Genomic DNA, 26,883 nt, shown 5'->3' with positions numbered 1-26,883 from the left:
CAAAGTCATAACCACTTGTTCAGCCCTTCTGATGGCCAATCATGTATGAGCAAAATAACTTTCTGGCCCTGTCAACTAGTGACCAGCAATGCTACCAGGGAGAGGCTGAAGGAAGGGTGGTGAGTGGAAAAGCCTTGATGTGAACAAGCCTCATCTCATGTTTGGGGCTCCCTTTTATATCCAAAAAGCCCTGCCTTCCCTGGAAGTCTTGTGTTACTACAGAGGCTCCCAGGAATCCTGCCAAACCAGGCCAGAACAGGGAGATGGCCACCACCACCTTTGGGCTTGCTGTCCCCCAGAGAATCAGGAATTAGATGACGCAACGCAAAGGTGTCTTCCTGCATGCCTACCTCATTAGATCAGATGTGAAAGAAATGTATACAAATTGTGGCTGGGCAATTCCCCATTTTGCTCCAGGTTTCTAAAGTAAGCACTTGAAATTAACTATGTGAATATTGGTCATAAAAGAGATTAGCTTATAAAAATCCTTTCAATATTTTATGTCAGTCTCTTCACTACAGAAATTGATGCTGAAAATGGTTTTGTCTTGCAGTTGTTTTCCAAATGCCAGAATGGTAGTCCTTATGGACATTGATGTACGGTGATAGATGTTTATTAAGCGCGTAGTGGTTCAGGGCATCCTTCCTGCTAGACAGATGATAATATTACTGGAATTATTATTGGAAAGGGAGAGTTAGTTTGGATGTGAATAAATGTACTTTTCACAGCACACAAAAGTGTGTGTGTGTGTGTGTGTGTGTGTGTGTGTGTGTGTGTGTGTGTATGTGTAAAATTGTTATTTTCTGTCACGTTATAAGGTTTGCAGTGTCATCTCTGCACTTTAGTCAGCAATGTGCAGAGCTGGGATAATGTGGAATGGCATCAGGATTTGGTTATGCCACAGAATTGAAAACAAGGGCTCCAGCTGCTTGAACAGATTGTCAGATATAGCTGGCATTATGCTGAGACATCCCCTTATGCGTCGCTTGTAGCAGTATTGCTGGAAACACTGTGTTTGTGTGTCGGAAATAAATGTGATGACTGTTCATTTGCAAATGCAATGATAGCCAAATGAACAGTATTTGGGTCTGATAAATATAGCCAAATCACAGGAATCCTGTAAGGCGAGGTAGTATATTCATTTTTAACTTTCTCCCAATTCAGCCTGCTTTTCATGGCAATCACCCAAGTGAGGATTGAATAATGAATTTTCCATTTATAAACTTCTTGACAATAACTGCATCAATCATTATGTACATTGGGGGCATTTGCATAGTGCATGTACCCATGACCTTCGTTCCGTATCATTCATGGCGATCAGAATGGACTGGGGAATTCACTGTGTTTTGGTGCCAACAACAATTGGGGCTGGGAGTGAAAATTATCCATGGGAATTGATGGCTGTAATGTATAGCCTCTACTCTTAAGTGTGTTAATGATTCATAGTGTGGACTATAGAATCATATAACTGTAGAGTTGGAAGGGACCCTGAGGATCATCTACTCCAACTCCCTTGCAATGCAGGAATATGCAGCTGCCCCATACAGAAATCAAACCTGCAACCTTGACATTATCAGCACCACGCTCCAACCAACTGAGCTATCTTCTGAAATCAGACTTTATACCCATTTGGATGAATGAATTAATCTGTATGCTCACAAACCAATACAATTATGATACAAACATAATTTTGTTTATTGTGTTTATTTATTCCCTGCTCTTCATCAGTTGATTCCAGGGTGGGTTACAACAATCCACACAAAAGAATACCAGGTCATAATGCAAACGAAATATAGAATAAAAAATCCAGCATATCAATTGCAGCAGCAGACTTGCATCCCATGATTGCCTGGGCAAACAGGCAGGTGTTAGTGCCAGTTGCTCTTCCAGGCCATTCCATAATTGGGGGCACCACCACAGAGAAAATCCTATCCCTTATTACCACCTAGTTAACTTCACGTGGTGGTGAAACGGCAAGAGGCTGGATGTCCATTCTGATCTAAGGACCTGGGCAGGCTGATACAGGTAGTAAATACAAATAACTTTACACAGGGAACAAAAGGAAGTTCTTACTTCACCATCTGCTAATGCGTAAAATAAATTTAATTGCCTTATCAGTGACGTAAATCATATCACCAAATAAACAGAAAGATATCAAAGCTTTAGTGCATCTGTCAGGTAGAATTCTCCAGGGTTTGCAGTAAATTTGTGGTATTTATGGTTCTTTATCACTAGCATTTTAAGAGCAGAATTATGAAAGTAAATCAGTTTTTTTTCTAGCTGCTTAGCACCAAAAGGCCTATAGAGAATTGGGGTGGGGTGTTGTGTGTGGTACGGCAAAGAGGACAAGCTGCATTTTATCGTGCATTTCAGAAATAAGACTAAGGGGTATGTGTAATGGTCTGAATAATGTTTTATATTATTCTCTTGGGAATGTAGCTGAAATATGTAATGTAAGCTATTGTCTGTGTTTGAAAGCAGGGAACTGGCTGCCTGCACTCCATGCACTTTCTAAGCAGGATGTCTCAGCAGTCCTGCAAAAGACATCATTATGATCCTTATAAAACTTGTTTTGGACACAGGATAATGCTGCACCTGAACTAACTGAAAACCAGACTGTGGTTTTCAAAGGTCAGGGCTGTGATCTATGTTTGTTGGATCTGGCACCATTGCTACCCACATTGGTTTTGTCTCATTAATAAAGATGTCATGTGTTTCCTGTTAAAAGTGCTCTTCAGAATACTTGATTTCAACACAAAGTTTACTCTGCAAAGTTACATCTGCCAGGAATTGTGTCAAACGTCTTCTTCTTTGGTGATCACTCATAGCCGAGTAAGATTGTCTTTCATAAATGTGGTCCTAACAGTGTGTCTATAAGTGACTATGGAGGCCAATTCTGGATCCGCACATCCTTCCACAGTGGAGACATAGGTTATTGGGTGGAAGTTGATCATGGTGAACGTTTGCCAAATGTGCCTTCCTCTTAGCTCGTTTCTCCCTTTGGTCCTGAGTTTGTGTATCTTCAAAGTCCATGACGCCTGTGGTGAAGGCTGTTCTCCAATTGCAGCACTCGTAGCTCAGTGTTTCCCAGTTGTCAGTGTTTATACTACATTTTTAAAGATTTGCCTTGAGAGCGACTTTAAACCTCTTTTGTTGTCCACTGGCATTACACTTACCATTCTTAAGTTGGGAATAGAGTAGTTGCTTTGGAAGATGATAATCAGGCATCTGGACAACATGACCAGTCCAACGAAGTTGATGATGAGGAATCATTGCTTTGACACCAGTGATTTTTGCTTTTTTCCAGTACACTGACATTGGTTTGCATATTTTTCCAAGTGATATGTAAAAATTTTCAGAGACACCATTGATGGAATCTTTAGAGGAGTTGGAGATGGCGTTTATAAGTGGTCCATGTTTCACAAGCGTAAAGTTGGTAGTACAATAGCTTTGCAAATAAGCATTTTGGTTTCTCTGTGAATGTCCTGATCCTCAAACACTCTATTCTTCAATTGGGAGAAAGCTGCACTAGCACAGCTCAGGTGATGCTGGATTTCAGCATCAGTGTAGGCCCTTGTGGAAAGATACTGTAACTGCCTAAGTAGGAAAAATGATCAACATTTTCCAATGTTAAGTTGGATTTGTGGCATTACGAAGGGGCTGTTTTGTGCTTGTTGGTCCAGCACTTTGGTTTTTTTGGATATTGAGCAATAGGCCAAGCTTTCCGTAAGCTACTACAAAGATATTTAGGATGGTTTGGAGGTCATCCTCTGAGTGTGCACACACTACGTTATCATCAGCATATTGAAGCTCTGTGACTGAAGTTATGGTAACCTTATTCTTTGCTTTCAGCCTACTCAAATTGAAGAGCTTTCCATCTTTTCAATACATGATTTCTACCCTGGTGGGAAGTTTCCCTTTGACAGTGTGTAGGATCATGGTGATGAAAATAATAAATAGAGTTGGGGCGATAACACATCCCTGTTTAACGCCTGATCCCACTATGAATGGTTCACTTTGAGAGCCATTGCTATCTGCAATTGTTGCCGGATGTTCATAAATTTTTCCGGGTAGCCAATTTCCAGAAGGACAGTTCACAGGACAGTATGTATGGTTTACAATGTTGAAGGCCTTAGGTCAATAAATGCCATATACAAGGGTTGATCTAACTATATCCGGATACCCTTCCTGAATACCAAAATGGTTTTTTACCTTCTAGGGGGACAGTGGATATTATTTTCCCACAGCTTCAAGAAAAATGCAGAGAGCAAAACCAACCCCTGTGGCAAATGTACATGCAGGGTGTCTTCTTGTTTCTGGTAGTTGCTGTTTCTAAATTCCTGAGTTCTATCCTGAGTCTGTTTAAACTCTTTATTTAATCAGTTACATTTTTTTGGGGGGGTGAATTTAGAGTCTGTGAATTGCAGCCAATTGTGAGTTGTAGTCTGACTCAGAGTAAATCCATTGAAGTTAATGCGCAAAACTAATTTAGGATGATTAATTGCAATCGTCTATTCTGATTAGAACTTAGATCTAATGTCTCATGTAGGTCCCATTTGAGAGGGTCGTGTAAAGTGATCCAAACCATTAAAAAGATCATGCGGACAAAGTTACATGATCATTGTGTACAGCAAGAATAGTAAATGCAATGTGGGGCAAAGATTGTATTTAAAAAAAAACCACACACAAAAAAGAGTGCTATAAAATGGATAATATTACAGTCCTTACTAAGGAAAATAATCAAGATTCTGCCCAGTCAAGGATTTTCTATAATTGGAAATCCAATTGTACATTTGTATCCAACTGACCACTTTCTGGAGTATTGATTTATTTCCTCATCTTCAAAAGGACATTCTGTTGGTCTCAGATTTTGAATGCATTGCAAAACTTACATAAGTTATCATAATAAAATATTAAAATATATGATGATGATTTATGTAATTGTAAAAAAGAGAAATGAAGCAAAATAGGTGCTGCCCTTCCATTCTTTTAGGGCAGCACCAATTTTGCTTCATCATCAGGTATTTTAATTACATACTTAGCATATTTTGGGGTATATGTGCATGCACAGTAACTGTGTACCTAAAAAGAAAAGGCTGGAATTATGGTTCAGAAAATGGCATTGACCTTGAGTGGAGTAGGAGCTTGATTAGATGAGATTAGAACTTTCGGACCAGTTCCGTGTCTAGGAATCATACGTATTGCAAATAATCAAGTGGAAGCACTTGGACTGACATATGCAATCTCTTGAAGACATTTAGGGATGGTACATTTCCTATTCATCCTTAGACTCATTCATCTATGTTGATCACTTATTACATCATTATGTTTTATTTTCATCTGCAGTCTCATGGATTTTATCCATAGCTTCCCGAAAATGTATTGATTTGTAACTTAAGAAATAAAAAATGGACAAGTCTTCATAATTATTCTAGATGAGTGTTTTTACTGTCCTTAGCATATTAGCAATAATTTAAAGTAGGTCTGGTCAAGGGGTAGAGAAATCTTCAGACAATAGTAAGCCTTTTCTTAAAGAATAGTTAACTGTTACACAAGCCCTGATGTGACAAAAACCCAAAGCTCCAACTTTCTGTCTTTTAAAGAATACTTTATCTACTAAAAGCTTTCCTTTCATGAGAGCAAACAAGGACATAGGCACTTTCCAGTGCTTCAATACAGCCAAGGATGTTTTTACTCTGTGTTTAACCAGTCTGACAAGAATCAAAGAAATAGACTTCCCAATTTACACCTTCTAAAGCATAAACTAAGGAAGATGCTAAATATTGTCATCCAGCTACATGTTGGAACTGGTAAGACCCAGGTTCTGTTTGATTTGATACTGGTTTTCTCCTCACCAAATCATAGTCCTTCTGCACTAAGCACTCTGAAGCACAGAGTAGATAGCTTGAGCAAGTGCTTGTGGCAAGTGCTCAAAGGACTTCTGCTGGCTCATGCAGTCTCTATGGGTCCTAGGAATCTCCTTGTATGAGGATGGTGGTACTTCATGCTAGTCACTGAATGAATGGAGGGATAATAAAACATTTATTTTCTTTTTATGAAGTTTCTGGTATCTCTAGCTCCTTTATCTTGATCCCTTTAATGCATTCTCTTGAAGTAGAAACCTGGAGGTGATTGAAAAAATCTGGAGTTGGTTATTTGATCACTGTCTTATCTGCCTGTCCTGCCCCAAAACACTACTTGCTTACTGTAGGAGAGTAGACCTAGCATGGTTTTTCCCCTTTAAGGTATTGTAAATCTGGACACCCACATGTTCAGGTTTAGGAGAGCAAATCTGATGGTGGTAGTTCAAATGAAATGTGTTAACCAAAAGGTGTCTCAGACAATCCCATAAGGAAAGTTGCAGCAAGTGGATTTTTGTTAACTGAAAGTATTTATATAATTTAACATGCCCTGGTGAGCCCCCAAAGTGGTCCCTGAATTCAGTTAATAAAAAACATGCCATTATAACTAATGTCATGGCAAACTATATAATACAGGCTGAGGCGGTGAATGCATTTGTCAATGCATATGTTTCCTTAAAAAAACATACTGAATATCAGAACTTTGCAAATATATTAAGTGGGAGGTCAATAAAAAGTTAAAAGAAATGTGAATTTCAGAATGAACTTGAGAAAGTGTCCCCACACCTCCTTTTTTAGATGTCCCATTTTTTATAAGCACATATATCATGTCTGTGCTTTCCTTTTTGATACTGAACTGAACTGATTTTGAGCTGGGCTGCTAAAGTATTCCAAATGAAACAGACACAATTACAAATATGGTTTGAGTAGCCTTTCTCCCCCACCCCCTCCAAAAAAAAGAAAGAAAAAAGCAACAACAGCAGTAAGATGATTAATGTAGTTGGTCTGGTTCAGAAACTTGAAAGATATGGCATTAAACATTATATCAGAGAGAAAGGGAATTGACTCTGGAGTGTTAAATTACATTTCCAGGAAACTTTGCTGCAGTCCATTTTGTACAGCATAAACTCTATGTGCACACCTGCATTGCAGCAAAGAGGGGCTTTCCTTTCCTTTTTTTATTGCACTGCTTACACTCCTGTAATAAATAAAGTACAAGGGACAGAAAACTAGAATCTGCTATAAATTTGGTATCTTTAAACTATTTGTAAATCTCATGCATCAGAGCTATAATTAAGCTAGGTGCTGCTTGGCTAGACCAAGAGGACATTCAAGTGGATATTTGGTACATAACACAAAATTAAGCAAAACAAAGTATTTTCAGTATGCTATTAAAGCAAAGAGCTTATTTTGTGGTAACATTTGCTCATCAGATGAAGAGCTGCTGTTTCATTTTCTTTAAAAAATTATCCTGAAATGCGTGTACCCCTAGGACAGTTCATATCTGAATTATTTACTGAGATATCTCAAGCTAACACAAGCATTAGGCTTTTTTCAAAGCCAACCTTTCTGTCTATTTTTCTCAACATGGTCTCAGTTATGCTAGTTTGATACAGCATTGAAATGAACATGCACAAAACCCCAACATCCCTTCACAATTCTGCTTTGTGAAACTTAAAACCTAGAAATATTTGATATTCAGCACCAGCATGTCACATCCCAACTTTTCCCCCAGTTACCAATATTTAGCAGGATCTGATACGACTTTTTTCAGTAGAACTCAGTCAACTTTATTGAAAAGGAGGAAAATTCATACAATCAAAATGCCTGGATTTTAAATGTTGATGTCAAGTTTCAGCCCCTTAAATTAAGGTGTTAGGATCTTAGATAAAAATTCTAATATCAGAATTCAAACTGAGACAATTGAAAATTCATTTAAAAAAATTTTTTTGTAGGACATATGTGCCAGAAGGGGAAGCAGGTGATGATAATTAGAACATGGGTGTTGGTGGGTAGCCCTGAAAGCAATGGATCAGGAAGAACAATTGCTGTTTGGGTAGCATCAGCTAATGAAGATTCAAAGAGTTACTAGTATGGTCTTCAAGCCATTTATGTTTAGCTGTGGAAGAGTAGTTGCTAAAACTACTCTATTCCCTATTCCCTATTCCCTCCTCCCTAAACACACTTCTAAATTAATGTTCCCCTTTCAGGAAACTACTGTGTTAGGACTGTTTTTAAGAACTCATCAACTATTTACCAAACAATTACAAAGAAATTAGTGATATTGGTGGGAAACCAATAGTACTGCTATGCTGTGACTTTGCCATAGGATTAAATGACTGCACTAAGCAGTCTGAGTGGCATCTGCAATAACCATGTAAGAATTGCATTAGGACAATTTAAGCAGATGGCAGAGGGATGTGCCAGGTGTTTGATGCCTTTGTTGTCCTTTGCTATTGCTGTGAGTGAAGCTAGAGTTAGATCAGATGTGGATGTATGTTGCTTTTTCATGATAGAGATCAAGGTTTAATGGATAGCAGGTTAGGCATATATTTCTGGATGAATCTCTTTTCCATTGCTGGATTTCCAGGCACTTGAGGTTTTGTGCTGATGCCTGATTGCATCTAGAACTCCAGACAAAGTCTCAAGTGTCATTAACAGCTCATACCTCCTTGTAATAATCATTTTCTCTCTTTGCTCAGCTTATAGATGACTGATTACCTTTATATTTTTGGTAATAGAAACAGCTAAGGGGCCAGAGCCCTATTAACGAAGACTTAACAAGATGGTGGGGCCCATGAACAAGATGCTGATTACATGCATAATATTTTTGCTACCCTTAAGAAATTGGACAGTTTAAATAACTGCCGTGGGTATGGTCAGCTGCATTTTTATTTTATTTTTGCCACAGAAAGAGTCATGAGATCACACTGTGCTCTGCTATTACTGAAATCCAGTGGGTTTTTTTCTAGGGGGGCGCAGGGGGACAAATACCCCTAAACAGTTTGTGAATCTAAGTTTGGCCTCATTGAGGGACAGTATTTCAATATGAGTAGGAAAATGAGAGTACCCCTAAACATTTTTTTTAGGAAAAGAAGCATTGCTGAAATCTCATTCTGAAATGTTGGCATTGGCTCTGCTTGACTGCAATGTAGTGAAGGCATTTCAGTTTTGGAAAGGGCACAGTAAATGGAGTGTCATGGAGAAGGAAAAATACCTCAGTTAAATCTAGCTAATAGCCAATATGGTGCCCTCTAGATGTTGTAGGTTACAACTCTCTTCAGCCCTGACCAGCATGGCCAATGATCAGGCATGATGGATGTTATAGTCCACTCCAAAACATCTGGAGAGCATCACATTGGCTTCCAACAAGTTAAGCTCAAGCTGCTTGAGAACCAGATTGCACATCTGTTTCTTGTTTCTCTTTGGTTCAGCTACTTTTACCTATATCCATGGCAAATTATATTCCCCTTCCCTCCTCCTGTTTACCAAACTCTCAGGTAATTTCAAACTTAGTATTTCTACCACTGACACACTGTAACAACATAGTTTAGAGAAGTGTTGCCAGTGGTGAGTGGGGAACAGTCTAGCAATACAAATGAATCTAGATACAGGGGTGCCTCGCAAGACGAAATTAATTCGTTCCGCAAGTTTTTTCTTCTTGCGAGTTTTTCGTCTTGCGATGCACGGTTTCCCATAGGAATGCATTGAAAATCAATTAATGCGTTCCTAGGGAAACCGACTTCAGACCAGGTCCGGGGACAGTCTGTCCCCCGACCTCTTCTGAAGGCTGGGGGGGGGGGACAAGGGCTTTTCTTCCCACCCCCAGCCTTCAGAAAGCTGTTCTGAAGGCTGGTGGTGGGAAGAAAAGCCCTTCTTCCCATCTCCCGCCCCGCAAGCTCCGGGGACAGGAGGGCTTTGCTGCCGACCTCCAGCATTTTAAAAGCCCCTGCTGTCCCGGGGCGATTTTAAAATGCTGGCGGGCGGGAGCAGAGAAGCAGCCCCCTGCGACCCTCTCCCGGCTGGAGAGGTGACGTGCGCCTATGGCAGGAGCCTCCATAGGCGCGCGTCACCTCTCCAGCTGGGAGAGCGCACGGGGGGCTAAAGCAGCCCCCTGCGACCCTCCCCCGGCTGGAGAGGTGACGCGCGCCTATGGCAGGAGCCTCCATAGGCGCGCGTCACCTCTCCAGCTGGGAGAGCGAGCGGGGGGCTAAAGCAGCCCCCTGCGACCCTCCCGTGGTTGGAGAGGTGACACGCGCCTATGGCAGGAGCCTCCATAGGCGCGCGTCACCTCTCCAGCTGGGAGAGCGAGCGGGGGGCTAAAGCAGCCCCCTGCGACCCTCCCCCGGCTGGAGAGGTGACGCGCGCCTATGGCAGGAGCCTCCATAGGCGCGGGTCACCTCTCCAGCTGGGAGAGCGTGCGGGGGGCTAAAGCAGCCCCCTGCGACCCTCCCCCGGCTGGAGAGGTGACGCGCGCCTATGGCAGGAGCCTCCATAGGCGCGCGTCACCTCTCCAGCTGGGAGAGCGAGCGGGGGGCTAAAGCAGCCCCCTGCGACCCTCCCCCAGCTGGAGAGGTGACACGCGCCTATGGCAGGAGCCTCCATAGGCGCGCGTCACCTCTCCAGCTGGGAGAGCGCACGGGGGGCTAAAGCAGCCCCCTGCGACCCTCCCCCGGCTGGAGAGGTGACGCGCGCCTATGGAGGCAACTGCCATAGGCGCGCGTCACCTCTCCAGCCGGGGGAGGGTCGCAGGGGGCTGCTTTAGCCCCCCCCCCCCGCGCGCTCTCCCAGCTGGAGAGGTGACCCGCGCCTATGGAGGCTCCTGCCATAGGCGCGCGTCACCTCTCCAACCGGGAGAGGGTCGCAGGGGGCTGCTTTAGCCCCGCGCGTCCTCTCCCAGCTGGAGAGGTGACGCGCCTATGGAGGCTCCTGCCCCGCTCGGGATGGCAGTCCCGGGACGGCAGACAGCTCTGCGCCGGCATCCAGAGCGGGGCGGGACTTAGCGCCCCGCTCGGGATGGCGGCACAGATGTGCCTGCAGTCCCCGGACGGCAGACAGCTCTGCGCCGGCATCCAGAGCGGGGCGGGACTTAGCGCCCCGCTCGGGATGGCTGCGCAGATGTGCCTGCAGTCCCCGGATGGCAGACAGCTCTGCGCCGGCATCCAGAGCGGGGCGGGACTTAGCGCCCCGCTCGGGATGGTGGCGCAGATGTGCCTGCAGTCCCGGCAGGGCAGACAGCTCTGCGCCGCCATCCCGAGCGGGGCGGGACTTAGCGCCCCGCTCGGGATGGCGGCGCAGATGTGCCTGCAGTCCCCGGTTGGCAGACAGCTCTGCGCCGGCATCCAGAGCGGGGCGGGACTTAGCGCCCCGCTCGGGATGGCGGCACAGATCTGCCTGCAGTCCCTGGACTGCAGGCAGCTTTGCGCGGCCATCTGGAGCGGGGCGGGCTTTGCCCCCGGCTCCCGATGGCCGTGCAGAGCCCGCGCTGATCCCGGCACGGCAGACAGCTCTGCGCCGCCATCCCGAGCGGGGCGGGACTTCTCTGCTGTCCCGGGTAGATTTTAAAATGCTGGGGGTCGGCAGCGAACGCTTCGCTCCCGCCCGCCAGCATTTTAAGATCGCCCGGGGCAGCGGAGAAGTCTCCACTGTCCCGGGAAGGCAGGCGGGGGGGAGCAAAGACTTTTGCCCCCCGCCGGCCTTCAGAAGAGGTCCAGGACCTCTTCTGAAGGCCGGCTGTGGGCGAAAGTCTTTGCTCCTGACCGCCAGCAATTTAAAACAGGTCCCCGGAGATTTCCCTATGGGCTTTCGTCTTGCGAAGCAAGCCCATAGGGAAATTCGTCTTGCGAAGCGCCTCCGAAACAGAAAACCCTTTCGTCTTGCGGGTTTTCCGTCTTGCGAGGCATTCGTCTTGCGGGGTACCACTGTAATTGCATTTGTGCAGGCTATCTGAGCCCCAAATTTCAGATAGGACTTATAGTGGAATGGTTTCCTTGATTTGCATCAGGTATGATCTAGGACAAAATTCCTCAGACTTTCCAAGGCTTATCCTCATAGTTTGAACCCCCTTCCTTTAGGAATGTGGGAACTGGAGCTTGGGAAGATTCCATAGTGTGGGTTTCTCCTATATTCTTCAAACAAGGAGCTATGTGGTAGTGTCCTCCATGTCACTAAGCTTTATATTCCAGAACCCACATGGAGCATAGGTAAATTGACTGCTATGGCAGGCCTTAAGTAACTTAATATGACTCTTTCCATTGGGCTAATCTCCTTTTCATCTGTTGGTTGTTCAAGCTAAGCTGAGGTTCTTCTTCCACATCTACCTGCATATTACTCCCCCTTTTTTATAGAAGCATGATAATGCATGAGGATGGCACAGAATGAAACTGAAGCGCTTAAAGCTGGCAGTTCATTAAAGGTTTATATGTGCAGCTAGAGATACAGCTGTGTTCTCTGTTCCCCACAGGCACTATTGCATCCACTGTGCTCTTTTTCATTGCTTGGTGACCTTTGTCTCTATTAACTGCTGCTGCCCTCCAGATTCCCTGGGGAGTGAAAAATAGCATACCCTGTGCTGCTACCCTGGAGAGCCTGTAAGAATTTCTCTTTTTCTCAGTTAAACTGTACAAATTGTGCTGGTCCACACACTTCAGTGGAATAGACTGGGAGGGCAGTCATGCTGTGTGCCTCATATGGAGACATGCCAACTGTTGAGAATAGCATCTAGCGATGCTTCTAGAATTCAGTTTCTGCAAATTTCAGGGAACACTTACCTGATTGGCACCTTCCAACATGCAGATTGGAACTCAGTTATCTACTAGTTTTCTCATTTTCTGAATGTTCTAGTGCAGTCCTCAGCTCAAACCTATCAAAATACATTTTTAAGCATGGACGTTTTTAAAAAAGAGAAAATGTTTAGAAATACATATTTGCTAATTCCTTGCAGTGAGAAAATTCAGCTTAAAGTTTTCAATGGGACAGAACATACTTATGAGGGGAAATACATCTGAAAGTGGCATGGATATGAAATACACTGATTTTGTCCATCCCTAGCTGCACCTAACATGACTGCTTCAGTCTGTAATTCTTATGCACTCTTTTGACCTGAGGAGTAAGCAGTGAAACAATTAATCTAATTGAAAAGCATTTCCTAATTAATTCTTTAGCCACAGGGGTGCTTGAGAGGGAGACAGATTTCCCTTGTAGCTGAATTAGAACCATCTCTTTATTACTGGAACTGTTTGCACTTAACCAGGCAGTTTCATAGGAAATGATGAATAAACTCCTGTACTTCAGAACTCTCTTTTTTAAAATAGAAAGCTCAAACCTTCCTCTTCAGTGTTTGTTTTTGTTAGCTGACTAAGGGGAGAGAAAGAGATTTAAATAAACCTGGGAAGTAGGAAGGAAACAGCTCCAATATGTATAAGCTTTACCATGGCTTTTACATGCAGTTTCTCAGCAGTGCAGGCTTGCAGTAAGCAAACAAGAAGCAAAGCTCAAGATCCTGCCAGGAACTTAAGTGCAATCCCACTTCTCCTCTGCACATCCCAATTTCTGCCAAAGGGTGAGTGGAGGCTGAACTGTCATTCTTCTCAGAATCCTCTGGATCTCTTTTCCCTAGCTCCTGTTTCCACATTACCCCAAAGTTCATAGCCCTCGTTGTACTGTAGGTGAGGTTTGTTATCTTCACCACAACCCTGTAAGGTATGTTAGGCTGTGAGATTGCTATTGCCCCAGTGCTGCATAGTGAACTTCATGGCAGAGTGTGAATTTGAACTGCCCTTTGACTGCCACAGCATGCTGGATTTTGCTAACTGTAACAAAAACTACTGTATAATGGGGAAATTAGAATTCACACTACATATATCTTGTCTAGTTCTGCAAGAGTGTATGCCCCCCCTTTTTTAAAAAAATCATCTTCCTAGCTCAACATTTTGCCAGTTGTGCAAAAACTGCAGACACACAATTCTTGAACAGCATGACAATATCAAGTGCACAGTGAACAAATGAGAGACTGCCTCCCTCCTACTGTTAACCACATGGAAAGACATGATAGTCCCTTTTGCACTCCCTTCGCAATGAGAAGTTCATGGCATTAATGTAAAAATTCTGCCAGTTTCAATGCACTAGAAATTGTAGCTCCAAACTGTTACTTTTTATCCATTATTTTTCTTGGTTTTGAATACAAATGTCAATATGCAACTATCAGTTTGAAACAGGCATAGGCAAACTTGGCCCCCCAGATGTTTTGATGGGAGTTGTAGTCCCAAAACATCTGGAGGGTGAGTTTGCCTATGCCTAGTTTGAAACATATGGTCCAATGTTATATATGTGTATTAGGCATAATCCCCACTGAGCTACTGGAAAGTAATATTACAATCTGAAGTTTGCTTACTAGGGAGTAAACTGAACCCAGTGGAATTTACTTCTTAATAAATGTAATAGGATTGCATTTGATGTCTCAGTGAAGTATGCTTAGGATTTCAGTCTCTCTGTCCCTTCCCTCTGACAATATGAAATTAAATGGGTCATGTTCTTTGTACAACCCTTCCATGCCATGGTGCTAAGGTCAGAATCCCTGTGTGTGAGGGATTGGACAGTGGACTCTTAAGGAAGTGATGAAATAGAGGAGGTAAGCAAGAAGGTAGCAGCAACCCCATGTGGCCTTGCTTCCTTAAAAGCCCTAGCTGACATCCTAGCTGGTGTTGTGCTATCATATTGTATTCTAAGGATTCCAGCCTGGAAACCTTGGTGGAGCCATAGTCCCCACACCCCCAAACACTTGTTAAGAGCTGATGGTTGCTCAAAGGCAAGGCTCATTAGTTATAAGAGGCTTCTCCCATTAGACATTGAACAAACCACATAGAATGAGCTACAGCCCTATGTAAGAGACAATCTATGGTTGTCTACTGCCAAAGCTATATTTGATTCTGTTCATGTGACTCTCCAGGGTACAAAGCACAACCTGAACTAGATTATCTTGAACTAGATTCCATGCTAGAACCCCTGTTGAGTTGGACTTCCAGCTGGCTGTGAACTTCACCAGGAACAAAACAGACTGCACAATATTAATTTTGTGGAGTAGTGAAATTCATATGCATATGAGGGTAGGCTGACTAAGACTTAGCCATTGTTTACAATGGCACACCTGAAAGTTGAGACTGCTTTCCCCTTTGCATTTATAATTCGCATGCATATCTTCCTACAACCCCCCCTTCACATTTGAAAGTACATTAGATTGCCTCTATTGAAAAACTATGGAATACTGTCAGATGTGGGTCATTATTTACATCTACATAGCTGTGACATAAGCCCATTTCAGTCTGGGGTTAATGAGCATGTTTGTCTCAGAGAGAGATGGCATTGCTGCAACAATATCACCCAACAGCTTACATGCGCCCTGGATTTATGATGGTCACTTGATCCATTTCTTAGAGCAGTTTACATTTTGTCTTGTTCTATGTAGTCTTTGATCTTTATTGGTGTACAGAGATGCCAAATGCCATGTTAATAAACTGATTTCACAGATGTGAATGCTGACATGTTAATTTATGAAACCACAGTAGGAGACCGTTGAGTTATCTTTAAACACACACCTTACGGTGAAATGTTGATTTGCAAAATTCAAGAAAAAAGAGTGCACTTTTTCCTCCTGTTGTAAGGCGCCTATACTGTTTTCAATGGAAAAAATATCTCATTAACTGGTTTCATTCTTCTGGTGTAACCAATTGATGGCCAGTGCCACCTGTATATTTACTCAGTTATGCCTTAATTTAATTATATTGAGCAGATTGCTCAATTTTTCCATTTCTTCTATGGGTGTCCAGGCCAGGGAAACTTCAGCAGGAGTTGGGAGGAAGCCAGTCACACAGTGCCCTGGACCAGCTAACCAGAGCAGGGCGATGATAAGTTAATATCATCTTGAAAATTATGTAGTAGAAGGTGAAATCAAGAATGGTCAGAGACAGGCTGCCTCAGAAGCCTAAAAAGGCCCAAAGGAAGGAATAACATATTTCAATGAGTGCTGCATGCTAACTGAATATTTATATATCCTGGACCCTGGCTACCCCTTCCAGGCCCCCACCCTCTTGCTTGATTAGGAAGATCCTTAAATGGGCAGCCCTGTGCCTTGGTGTCTGGTATCCTGCTGCTTCTCTGCTATCTTTTGCTACTTGTGCTACCTCCTCTGGTCCATCAGCTTGATGGCATGTAAGGCTGGTCGAGGTAAGGATGCTATTCTTTTGGTCCGGTCTCACTCAGGAGCTGAAGTCCTAGCTTCTCATACTGGAGGACACACTGGAGGGCAATCAACATGTACCATATTTTTCACCCTATAGGACGCACCGGCCCATAGGACGCACCTAATTTGGGGGGGGGGAATAAAGGGGAAAAAATTATTTCCCCCCCAGGCGTGGGGCTGGGACGGGGGAAGCCCGAGCTTCCCCCGACCCCAGCCCCCAGAACATGCAGTTCTCCACAAGCCGTGGGAGCCCAGCGCCGGGCTCCCACGGCTGAAGCTAAGCCTGGGCGTGTTGCGTCTCCCTGCTCTCCCCCGAGCTTGCGGGGCTGGCGGCGGGGAGAAGCAGGCTTCTCCCCACTGCCAGCCTCCAAACGACGTTGGGAGACAGCGGGATGGCGCGCTGCGCCTCCCCGCTGTCCCCCCAGCTTGTGGGGCTGGCTGTGGGGCTCTCCCAAAGCCTGGAGAGCGAGACGGGTCAGTGCGCACCGACCCCTCTCGCTCTCCAGGCTTCAGCGAAAGCCTGCATTCGCCCCATAGGACGCACACACATTTCCCCTTCATTTTTGGAGGGGAAAAAGTGCGTCCTATAGGGCGAAAAATACGGTGTTTGTGAGAAACCGGATACTTTTCAAACCTGGGCTGCTTGAATGACCTCCCAGTTAACTGTTTTCTTTAGGATCACTTGCATTTACAGCTGGTCCCCCCTTTTCAATACTTTTTATACCAGCAATGTTCCTTCTTCCTTCTGAAGAGAATTGGTTGATAATAATTGTGTCCCAGCACTATAATGATTTGCATCTGGTTTTGCGAGTTCATAAACATGTTGGAAAATGTACAACATCACAGGTACTATATATACACATACTTTTTATTGCTGAATTACAGCTTTTCTATATCAATAATACTTAAATGTATTCTGAGACCAAACAGCAAGATTTTGCTGGAGAAACAGAGGTTGAAGTGCCTTACAAATGAAGTTTATTTGTGATGCAATGAAGGGGAAATTCAGTGGAGAGTAATTGCAAAAAACAAACAGCAATAAATAATTAATATCTCTTTAATTCTTTCCTGCAAGGCTTTAATTGCAAAATGCATCGTTGACTGATGTGCTTGAGCTGAGGACATGCTGTGTTAGCCATTACACATTTTATCTCCATTTATTTTATTGTGTGCTAATTTTTCTAACCATGTTGGCTGGTACCTAATAATCTGGAGGGTAGGCTCAGTGCCAGTATTAAAGTCAGGCAAGTGAATTCTGAAGTGGCCAATGGATAAAGGAGCCATTTTCAAGTGTTCAGCTTGAATATACAAGGACATAAGGGCTGCAGGGGGCTGGGAGCATACATGCCCTTCCCATAGTCAGTCTCTCTGGCTTAATGTTGATACAGAATGTCTGAAGGGAGCTACGAACTAGCATAGTGCAGTATTAAGAATATATGATTTTTTTTTTTGTTACTTTAATGAGGGTTAGTTTAATGAGCAGCACCTGGACACTTGTGACCAATTTGCTATCTCTGTCTCATAGAGCTACAAAACAATGCTGCCCTGAAGAATCACTTATTTGTTTGGGTCATGATGTGGGCCAGGGTGTTAAATGCTATGTGATAAATTAAAAGCCAACTGTAATAATAAAACACTCTTTCATGATTTAATCATGAATCAGGGAGCTAACTTGTTACACGTTACTCAGAGACTTGGATGGGCAAGCTGGGTGGTCTGGACCTGATTCACCTCCCCCCCCCCCCGTGTACTAGAATTGGCACTGAGCTGAGCCGGAAGGTCAAGAGAAGATTGCCATTGGGTTTCGGGGGATCAACAGGACAGTTGCTCAGGGTGATCTCAGTTCAGCTGAAACTGCAGTCAGTTCAGCTCAGGATTTCCCAGCCTCCATTGCTATGATATGGCTGTCACCAGAGATAGCTGGCCTAACACAAAGAGCAAAGCACACCCATTAGTTTCGCTCCAAGTGATGAGATGGGCTGTCTGAAAGTAGGAGCAGTCCACAGTACTCCTTTCTCATGGTCAGACCACCTCTTTTTAAATCCAAGGGATTTCTCAATGTTCTGGGGAATTTCCTAGCAGAACCTTTCCAAGTGGTCCAGAGATAACCGGTAGATGGACCTCTAGTGCCCATTGAGCTCCTCTATGACCATTTTGCTTTGCTCTATGACCAAACTTTACTTTGAGAGCAAAGTTACTCACATCTGGGAGGATCTTGCTACCAGTCATTGGTCTCTGTTTAGGGGTCCAATGCTACATTTAACCTTGTGTTGTGAGCTCAGTTTTAGCTGATGCAGGCTAATGAATTGGACAGGGTGCTTGCAGAGATGCATCGAGCTATGTGCATGACAGCTGTGTGGAATGCTACTGATACCACTGAGAAGCAACAGTGGAAAGGACATTGTCTTCAAGCCCTACTTATTGATTTCCTGGAAGCTTCTGGTTGGCCACTGCAGGAAACAGGGTACAGTGGTACCTCTGGTTATGAACTTAATTCATTCCAGAGGTCCGTTCTTAACCTGAAACTGTTCTTCACCTGAGGTACCACTTTAGCTAATGGGGCCTCCTGCTGCAGCTGCGCTGCCGCAACTCGATTTCTGTTCTCATCCTGAGGTAAAGTTCTTAACCCGAGGTACTACTTCCGGGTTAGCAGAGTCTGTAAGCTGAAGCCTTTGTAACCTGAGGTATCACTGTATTGGACTTCATGGGGATGAATTAAATGTAGTGCTAAGTTGAAGTCCCTTAGCTACTTGTGCTAGCAGAATGGCTTGTGCAGGAAGCTAGCACGGTTCTCTTGGTTGGTTATGCAACAGATTGCTGTAATCCTGATACTTCTTGTTGCAAAGCCAGCTTCTGAGGCACAACAGTTGTGCTAGATTTCATATTACTCAACGATTATTATTGCCCTAGTGCAACAGCCTTTGTACTGCTGGTTAGAGGATGGTGAATCAAGGCAATGGACTCCAAACTGCTGCCCTCTGATGTTTTGGACTACAGCTCCTATCATCCTTTTCCATTGGCCAAGCTGGCTGGGGCTGATGGGAGTTATAGTCCAAAAAATCTGGAGAGCCCCATGTTGGGGAAAGCTGGCAAACAGTATCAAAATCAAGTGTCATTTTGAGAGCACAACATAGAGCAGACGGAGTCTTTATAATTGCATTTACTTGAGACATCATGATTTTAGTGTCCTGTCTCTAGATCAATATTCTTGCAAAGATTTTACTAAGGCATAAGTTCTCTGTGAATACATTGAACTAGGTTTTGGAGACAAAAATCTTAAGAACAATCAATAGACAATTAAAGAGTATTTTATATCCAACATTGGATTTGTATTGCTGTAGGGCCAAGAGCAACATTGTGTTCTTTTAACCAAAAACAGCAAACCACAGCCCAATGCAAAAAGGATGTCTCTATTGATTTTGGAATGTGATGTGCTGAATCAAATGCTATCATTCTAAGGAGATGTACTGTATTAGCTCATCTGTTGGAATATCCTAATATGCTATTGGTCTCTGTGTTGACTACAGAAACCAGTTAGTAGTCTAATAGTGTAAAGTCACTCCATCAATTTGCCTAGTGGTTTATATTTGAGGTATGCACTGAATTCAAGATTTGGCTTGGATCTCAATTTGGGACTTTAAAAAAAGGGGTTTGCTTTGATCTAAAGTGCTTCAGAGTCTTCCAATTTGGCTAAGGGTCTGAGACCAAATCAACTTCAGAGAAACAAAGTGCCTTCTTTCCCTGCTTCACTATTACACTGTTGTTTTTTAAAACTCCTATAACTTTCTCTTTCTCTTTTTAAACAGATTTGGATGAAATTTACAGGTGGACTTGACCCTCCATAGTGGATAAAGCCTGCTATATTACAGGCAAAGAGGTCTAGGGCAGGGGTAGGCAACCTAAGGCCCGTGGGCTGGATGCGGCCCAATCACCTTCTTAATCCGACCTGTGGATGGTCCGGGAATCAGTGTGCTTTTACATGAGTAGAATGTGTCCTTTTAGTTAAAATGCATCTCTGGGTTATTTGTGGGGCCTGCCTGGTGTTTTTACATGAGTAGAATGTGTGCTTTTATTTAAAATGCATCTCTGGGTTATTTGTGGGGCATAGGAATTCGTTTATTTTTACCTTCAAAATATAGTCCGGCCCACCACATGGTCTGAAGGATGGTAGACCGGCCCACGGCTGAAAAAGGTTGCTGACCCCTGGTCTAGGAGTTTAAGGCTAGAAACCTTTAATTAATATTTATTTGTTTATTTATTTAACACTTATTTATTTATTTTACAGAATTAGATGGAACATGCTTGCCCCCTTTGAGGGAATGAATCCTGCCAAATTTCAGAATAACTGCCGTAGTTCCCTGAAGTGGCATAACTTAGATTTTGAGGATAGAAGTAGGGTGGTGTGATTGTTGTAAGTTTCCGCCTCCCAGTCCTGTACTTTCCCACCCTATGTCCTCCATTGTTGCTTGTCCCAAGCTGATAATTCTATTTCTTGCGGGGAGGGGATGAACTGTGCCTTTTTGGCCAATACTACCTGACTTCTGAGATCTTAGCAACTCTTCTGCAATCTTCACTTTTAGCAAACTAACATCCCCTACAGCTTCAGTCAGAGGACTGGAAAGTGGCAAACCTCTGCCTGCTACTACTTCTTCAACAAAAAGAGCCCTCTTTGAACTAGTAATCACAATGGAGCCCCTCTTTGTCCCTCTTCACACCCTGGCATTTCCCTTATCGAGTAAGCTCAGAAGCATCGGTTTTGCTTTTAGCAGACACTTGTTTGAGCCATTTTTTGAGGTCTGAATTGCTGATGTGCCGCAAAATGCTTTGGGACTCCCTGCTTCACTTTGGGATGCCTCTGGCAGGCCCAGAATCCCTCTGAATCACCCCACTTTGGTTCAAGATTTGGGATTCATTAGAATCTGCTGCATCCCTAGTTTGTACTATGAAAACTATCAGTCAGCTTGGGTTTAGCACTGGTGCAGTGACATCCCATTCTTCGTTTGGTGTATAAAATGGGGGGACAATTTCTGCCACAGGGGTAGAACCCTCACTGTTATGGCATCTTCATGGAAATTGTTTTCCAGTGGATCTCTGTATTTAGGAAGCAAGGCAAGCTCTTTCTGCAGATTTTTGGAGTAAGAACTGGTGTCCTTTTTATAATTTGCTGCTCAATGCTTTTGCATTGTTTTATGATGATATATAGTATCTTATTGAGCACTGCCTTGTGCAAGTTCTCTAGAAAACTTTGCTATACTTCTTAAATAAAATCAGCACAGTCTACAATGATGTAGACAGTGGTTCCCCAACTATTACGTCATACAATTTTCACATAGCTCACCCTTAAGCATCATCCTAGACAGTTCTGGTAACAGAGCATAGAATGAGTTTATATGATCCCAGCTTACTTTGTAACTGTAAGCTGACTACATTGCTGAACTGTTGAAATTAGCATGTGCCTTTTGACGAATTTAAACCAATTAAAATACTAATACAAAAGAAACATAGCATGAACTAACAACAAAATGAAGCTAGCAATGTGTACAATGCAAATTGACCTCAAGAAATTGCACCTCTAGAAACCTGGCAGAAGAGGTAAGTCTTCACACTTGATGGATTTCTTCATGTGGTTACCTTCAGAACATGGGTGGATGTATTGATAATATACATACCTACAAAATACTGCCCCAAAAGAACTTAGTAAATAATGGGTTTTAGGTGGTAACTAATGGTTGGCTGGAAAAAAAGATGCCATCCTCATCCAGACTGAAGTGGACTGTACTGTTCTGAACATGGCAAGAAAACCAGATCTGGCAGCGCCAGCCCTACCATTAGGCAGAGTGAAGTAGCTGTTTCCTTGTCATTCACATCCACCTGAGCTTGGCACCCTGGTAGCAGTGACCCTTCCCTGTTAATAGTCATGGTTGACTGTTTTTGTTGCCTAATCGCCTTCTCCCGCTGCATCACACATAGTACCACTGGAAAACGGCCTCTGACCTACAGAGCAGGCAGAGAGGTAGCCAGTCCAGAGCATGGAGACACCACGCATGTAAATGCATTGCTCTTCTCACAAAATACATGCTGGCAAACCTGCTACCACATTGGAGCATTTATTTGAGTGGGCAGTGAGGAAGTGACAGGTGGGAGTGACAGCAAGGTTTTGGAGAATAGAGCTGTGTGTGCCATGTGGTTTGTCTTGAACCTCCTAAGCTAGCCTGCTGCACTTGGGAGCAAAGAATGCCACTATCCCATCACCAGTGTTGAATTAAGTTTCAACTGTCAGTCCTGTTGGCTTCAATACATAGACTGGAGGTCATTCATCTTTGTCTCAGATAGCAAAATCTATTGGGTTGGCCCTGCTCATGCAGCTGATAGCGTCCTCTAGAGTACCCCTCTGTGTAGGGAGGGCTCTGGGAGGGTTTGGTCTCCAATTGTAATGAGTTCTTGTTTCCGAACTGGGAGGAGTGGGTTGTTGTTATCAACCCTCTTCTAATAATAAAGCACATCTTATTGATGATCTCTAGTCCAATCTCTCTTCCTTTTTTTAAATACAGAAAATCGCTTGCTTGTAGACCCTGGAAATTTGCTATCTCCTTGTGATGCAGATGTTATCAAATCTATAGGATCGTGTAATTTACAAAAGCTGTGGAGAATCACACATACAGAGAGGCTGCTGGCAAGCTTTAGCATTCTTTGTGTTGGAAACCAATTGATGCAACTGTATTGTATTACACTTAAATTGTTGTCTTCTTACTTTAAGAATTTTGCACTGAGGTGCAAGCCCAGTAGTCTCTCTGTCGACTTTGTAGGGACTGACACTAATTAGCAAGTGGAATTCCAGTAGTGTAATGAGGGATTCCAATTTCGCCTCCTACAGGAGCCCCTATATCTCTTTAAAAGTAGATGTTGAATGTCAGTGGAATCATCTGCAACAGGGATCTTCAACCTTTTTAAGACCCACTTTTAACTCAAACATGCCTGTGGGGACCCATGTCTTAATCTTTTACCACGTATAGTATTTGCATGGTGGTAGTGTTCTTGTTGTGACCCACCAGTTGAAGTCCAGTGCTGTAGAATAGCAGGGGAAGTGGTACATTTGAGGGTGAAACAAAATGGGGATAATTGACGGATATTAGAGGACCATTGCTTGAGCTAAAGGGGCTTCTGTTTATACAAGGGACTCTGCAAATTCCAACCACTCAGCCACTGAGTTTTGTAATATTTAGATAAGCTTATGCAGAGGGTAAACCCCCTTCTTCTCTTCTCAGAGGAGGTGTGTTTCATCTTTCCCTCCAATGCTGAACTCAAGTACCTCTGTGCAGATTGCTTTGGAGGCAAAGTATGGCTACTGCCATACAAGAATCATACCCAGGATATTTTTTCTGTTTTTCTCCTGACCTGAAGAAAGGGCTGGGAAATATTCCTGACTGGCACTCAGGCTCACTGATCTTGTGCAACATTTTATGGTGAGTAGGGATGCCAAAGAATTCTGATGGAAACAAGAGTGTAAATTGCCAATGTTTATTTGTCCCATATCTGGAAAGGAAATCAATCTAGCAAATGTGTTCAATATTGACTATTGTTTTCACTCCACAGGTGATGCATAATTGATGAGCCCTCTCCTCAATTTGCACTGCATTTTCTTCGCATTGAAATTAATGGTGCAGAATGATGTAATAATGTAATTAATTACATAAGTAATTGCATAAAATTCCACCACAGCAGAAAGCGAGACAATGTAGTTTTTGTTGCAATCTGAACTGCAACTCAGTGAAAACTGCAGTATGTGCAATGAATGTGGGTCAAAATGGAAGTCAGTGCCTTCTCACATCCCTAGTTGTAAGTCCCATTAATTTGTTCTTAATGGTAAACATAAAATGTCCAAGGGACAATATCTCTCTTGTGCACATTTCTCCAATATTATTTCCCAATTCTTCCATAGTGCATGTTAGTCTTCTTCCAGCCCGCTCCTAAACCTATTTACTTGGAAGTAAACCCCATTCATTTATGTGCCAAAGTCTGTTTACCTATTATTATTATTAAACTACTATTGGGAAATCCCTGTTCTGTGTCAAGACTATTGTGGTATATATACATTTAAAATGCTTTTTTGGTGGCTTTCCCAGCCTTTTTCTAGGATCCAACCTGCTGTGTAATGCTTTTCATCTCTCTTCTCTTCATCAATTTTATATGCATGCTTTGGCTTCAGGGCTATGATCCAAGTCAGTAAAGGGTTTAAAGGAATGTAAATCTGTCAGAATTTACAGTTTGGTATAATTCTTGTTCAGCAGCTCTTAGAAATGTAGAGCAGTATACAAGCAAGCTAATGTTCTTTTTGTTTATATGACAGTGTTTCTGCTTCTCTTTAATTAGATATGCTTGTACTGTCGAAGTACTTGAGAAGAACAAACTATCATTTTTCAGGTTGTGGCTGGTAATTCTTCATTCAACTTCTCTTTTTCTTTTAAAATTTGTAGACATTAATTTAGTGCAGGTCCCAACAGACTTCATCTTATTTTCATTTGCATGCTCCTATTTCTCCACCTATTACTGGTTATAATATCTCTTCACTTTCTATAGGTAAAATAAGAGGACTATCTTTTGGCCCGTCTATAGTTCTCCCTTTAGCAATGAGTAAATGGGGGTGGGGGTACATCTGTGGAGAAACTGTACTTCCTTGTCTATGTAAACTAGAAATAGGAACCTATGGCCCTCCAGTTGTTGTTGGACTATAGCTTCCATCACCCCTTGACCATGCTCAGCCTGGATAGCTCAGTTGGTTAGAGTGTGGTGCTAATAATGGCAAGGTTGCAGGTTTGATCCCTGTGTAGGACAACTGCATAATCCGGTTGGACTAGTTTAGTATTTACCAAACTTGAGTCTCCATCATTCCTGACCACTGGTCCTGCTATCTAGCTTGTACTCTAAAAACAGCTGGAGACCCAAGTTTGGGAAACACTGTACTAGATTATCCTCAGGATACCTTCCTACTCTGTGATTCTACGAATTTATGTTGGCTGGGGCTGATGGGAGTTGGAGTCCAACAGCATCTGGAGCATCACACATTCCTAACCCCCTGGTGTATATAACTACTGGAACAATTACTTCAACTTGTTTCCTGGGATGTCTGTTGAGAGCAGCTGGTTCCATTTAACATCAGATCTTTGGTTGCATTGGTTGTTATCAGATCAGTTCATCAGTTGTGGCTGTTTTTTGTTTTCTGTAAAAGAAAGAAAGAAAGAAAGAAAGAAAGAAAGAAAGACACCAGATTCCCTATTCTCCCTCCCCCCCCCCCCACAAAAACCCCAACAACCTTTCCCTGTAATGTTCTGTGCAATGTCTGAATATTTGGCTCTCACAAAGAATTTGAAAATCTTCTGGCACAGAACTCCTTTTCAATAAAGTCCCCTCCCCTCTGCCACTTAAAATAGAATACGCCCTGAGAAAGACCTTGGAGCTCATTCAGGTAGCAGATCTATGGATCACTTTGAGGATTCTACTACTGCTTTTTGCAGATACAAACCCTGAATCCGCAAAGAGTGGCAACAAAAACTCCCTTCATGTGTTACTCATGTGAAAAAGCATGTTGATGTCTAAGTGCCTCAACTTCAGACATCCATTCTAACATGTGAAAAGCAGGGGTAGAGAGCTGAGTGTTGTCATGAGTGGGGTCAAAGGTGCAGCCCCTTTGCTCCTTAATGTGAGAAATGTGTGAAAGTGACCGGTATTTTCTGGGAAAGAAGGGTAACAAGGAAGGCTAGCTTGCATATCTTCATCCTGGAAAAAGCCGCCCAGAGTGGCTGGGGCAACCTAGCCAGATGGATGGTGTATAAATAACAAAAATTGTATTATTTTAGGGTTGTGAATTGGGGGGGGGTAGGCTTTATGCCAGAGCCCCCTTCTAATTCCTGGATGCAGCATGAATTCAATTCCTGGAATAGCCAGGAGGGGTCATTCAGGTAACAAAGGAAGTGGCTATGTGCCAGAGAACAAACGTGTGGGTCCTGTCAACTGTCTGTTAGTTAGAAGGACAAAGAATTGGAAGTTGTGTGTGCAAACTAGAAGCTGGAAGCTGGCAGACAGAACCATGCTTGATTTCTGATGGAATCTGATGGATTTCTGGCTACGGGAGAAGCAAGACCCTCTTGGTGTGCTAATGCTGCGAACCCCTCCATCATAGGCTCATGTTGTATGTATGTGTAAATAAGACATATGTCATAAAGACATACAGTTTATTTGTTTACAGTGTCTGCTGTACCTCATTCCAAAGGAAACATGAACCTTGGGTAAGTGCCTGGAACCCCTGGAGTCTCACAGCACTCAGAGATTGGGGTGGCATGCAACAATATAGTACAGAATGCATATAATTTTCATAGTGCTTAGAGCCTTGTGTCCCCACCACACATACACAGAAAAGATATTTGTCCTGTAGAAACTGAATTTATCTCCCCAAACAGAGAGATGACATGTTCCATTCTGAGGAGTTGACATCTTCACTTTCCACTTCAGATTACTTGAAGAGCCATTTGCTATGTTTTTATCTTCCCAGCGAGCCAAGGCAAGGTGATTTTGCACTCAAATAAGCTTGAGCCACAGGAGGCAGATTAGGAGGAAATAAATGGGCACTTCAATTTTTGTGAATTATGAGAGTTAGTCTGCCCCTCCTATTGTGAAATATGTTCAAGCAGAAGTAGTGCCGGTAATTAAAAGAGGCAAGCTGTATGTATCATTCGGCTTTGTGGGCTGAAAAGTGCTAAATCCAGGAAATAAATATCCAGTTATAGCTGA

The 26,883-nt window shown here is 43.1% G+C and overlaps 1 protein-coding gene and 1 long non-coding RNA gene across 5 annotated transcripts in view; one reads left to right on the top strand and one right to left on the bottom strand.

Annotated features, from left to right (window-relative positions):
* Window positions 1–26,883, top strand: part of KCNIP1 (potassium voltage-gated channel interacting protein 1) — a 613,686-nt gene that overhangs the window by 171,309 nt on the left and 415,494 nt on the right. The window lies entirely within an intron of this gene.
* Window positions 5,562–25,312, bottom strand: LOC308578645. Its single transcript, XR_014004060.1, has 4 exons — window positions 25,201–25,312; window positions 23,464–23,584; window positions 12,632–12,723; window positions 5,562–6,122 (listed from the first exon to the last, which is right to left on the bottom strand). It is a non-coding gene; the product is annotated as an uncharacterized lncRNA (long non-coding RNA).

The sequence above is a fragment of the Podarcis bocagei genome, assembly GCF_964188305.1.
Source record: "Podarcis bocagei genome assembly, chromosome: 2".
In the NCBI taxonomy this organism is placed as follows: Eukaryota; Metazoa; Chordata; class Lepidosauria; order Squamata; family Lacertidae; genus Podarcis; species Podarcis bocagei.
This window is presented reverse-complemented; position numbering and strand designations above follow the sequence as displayed.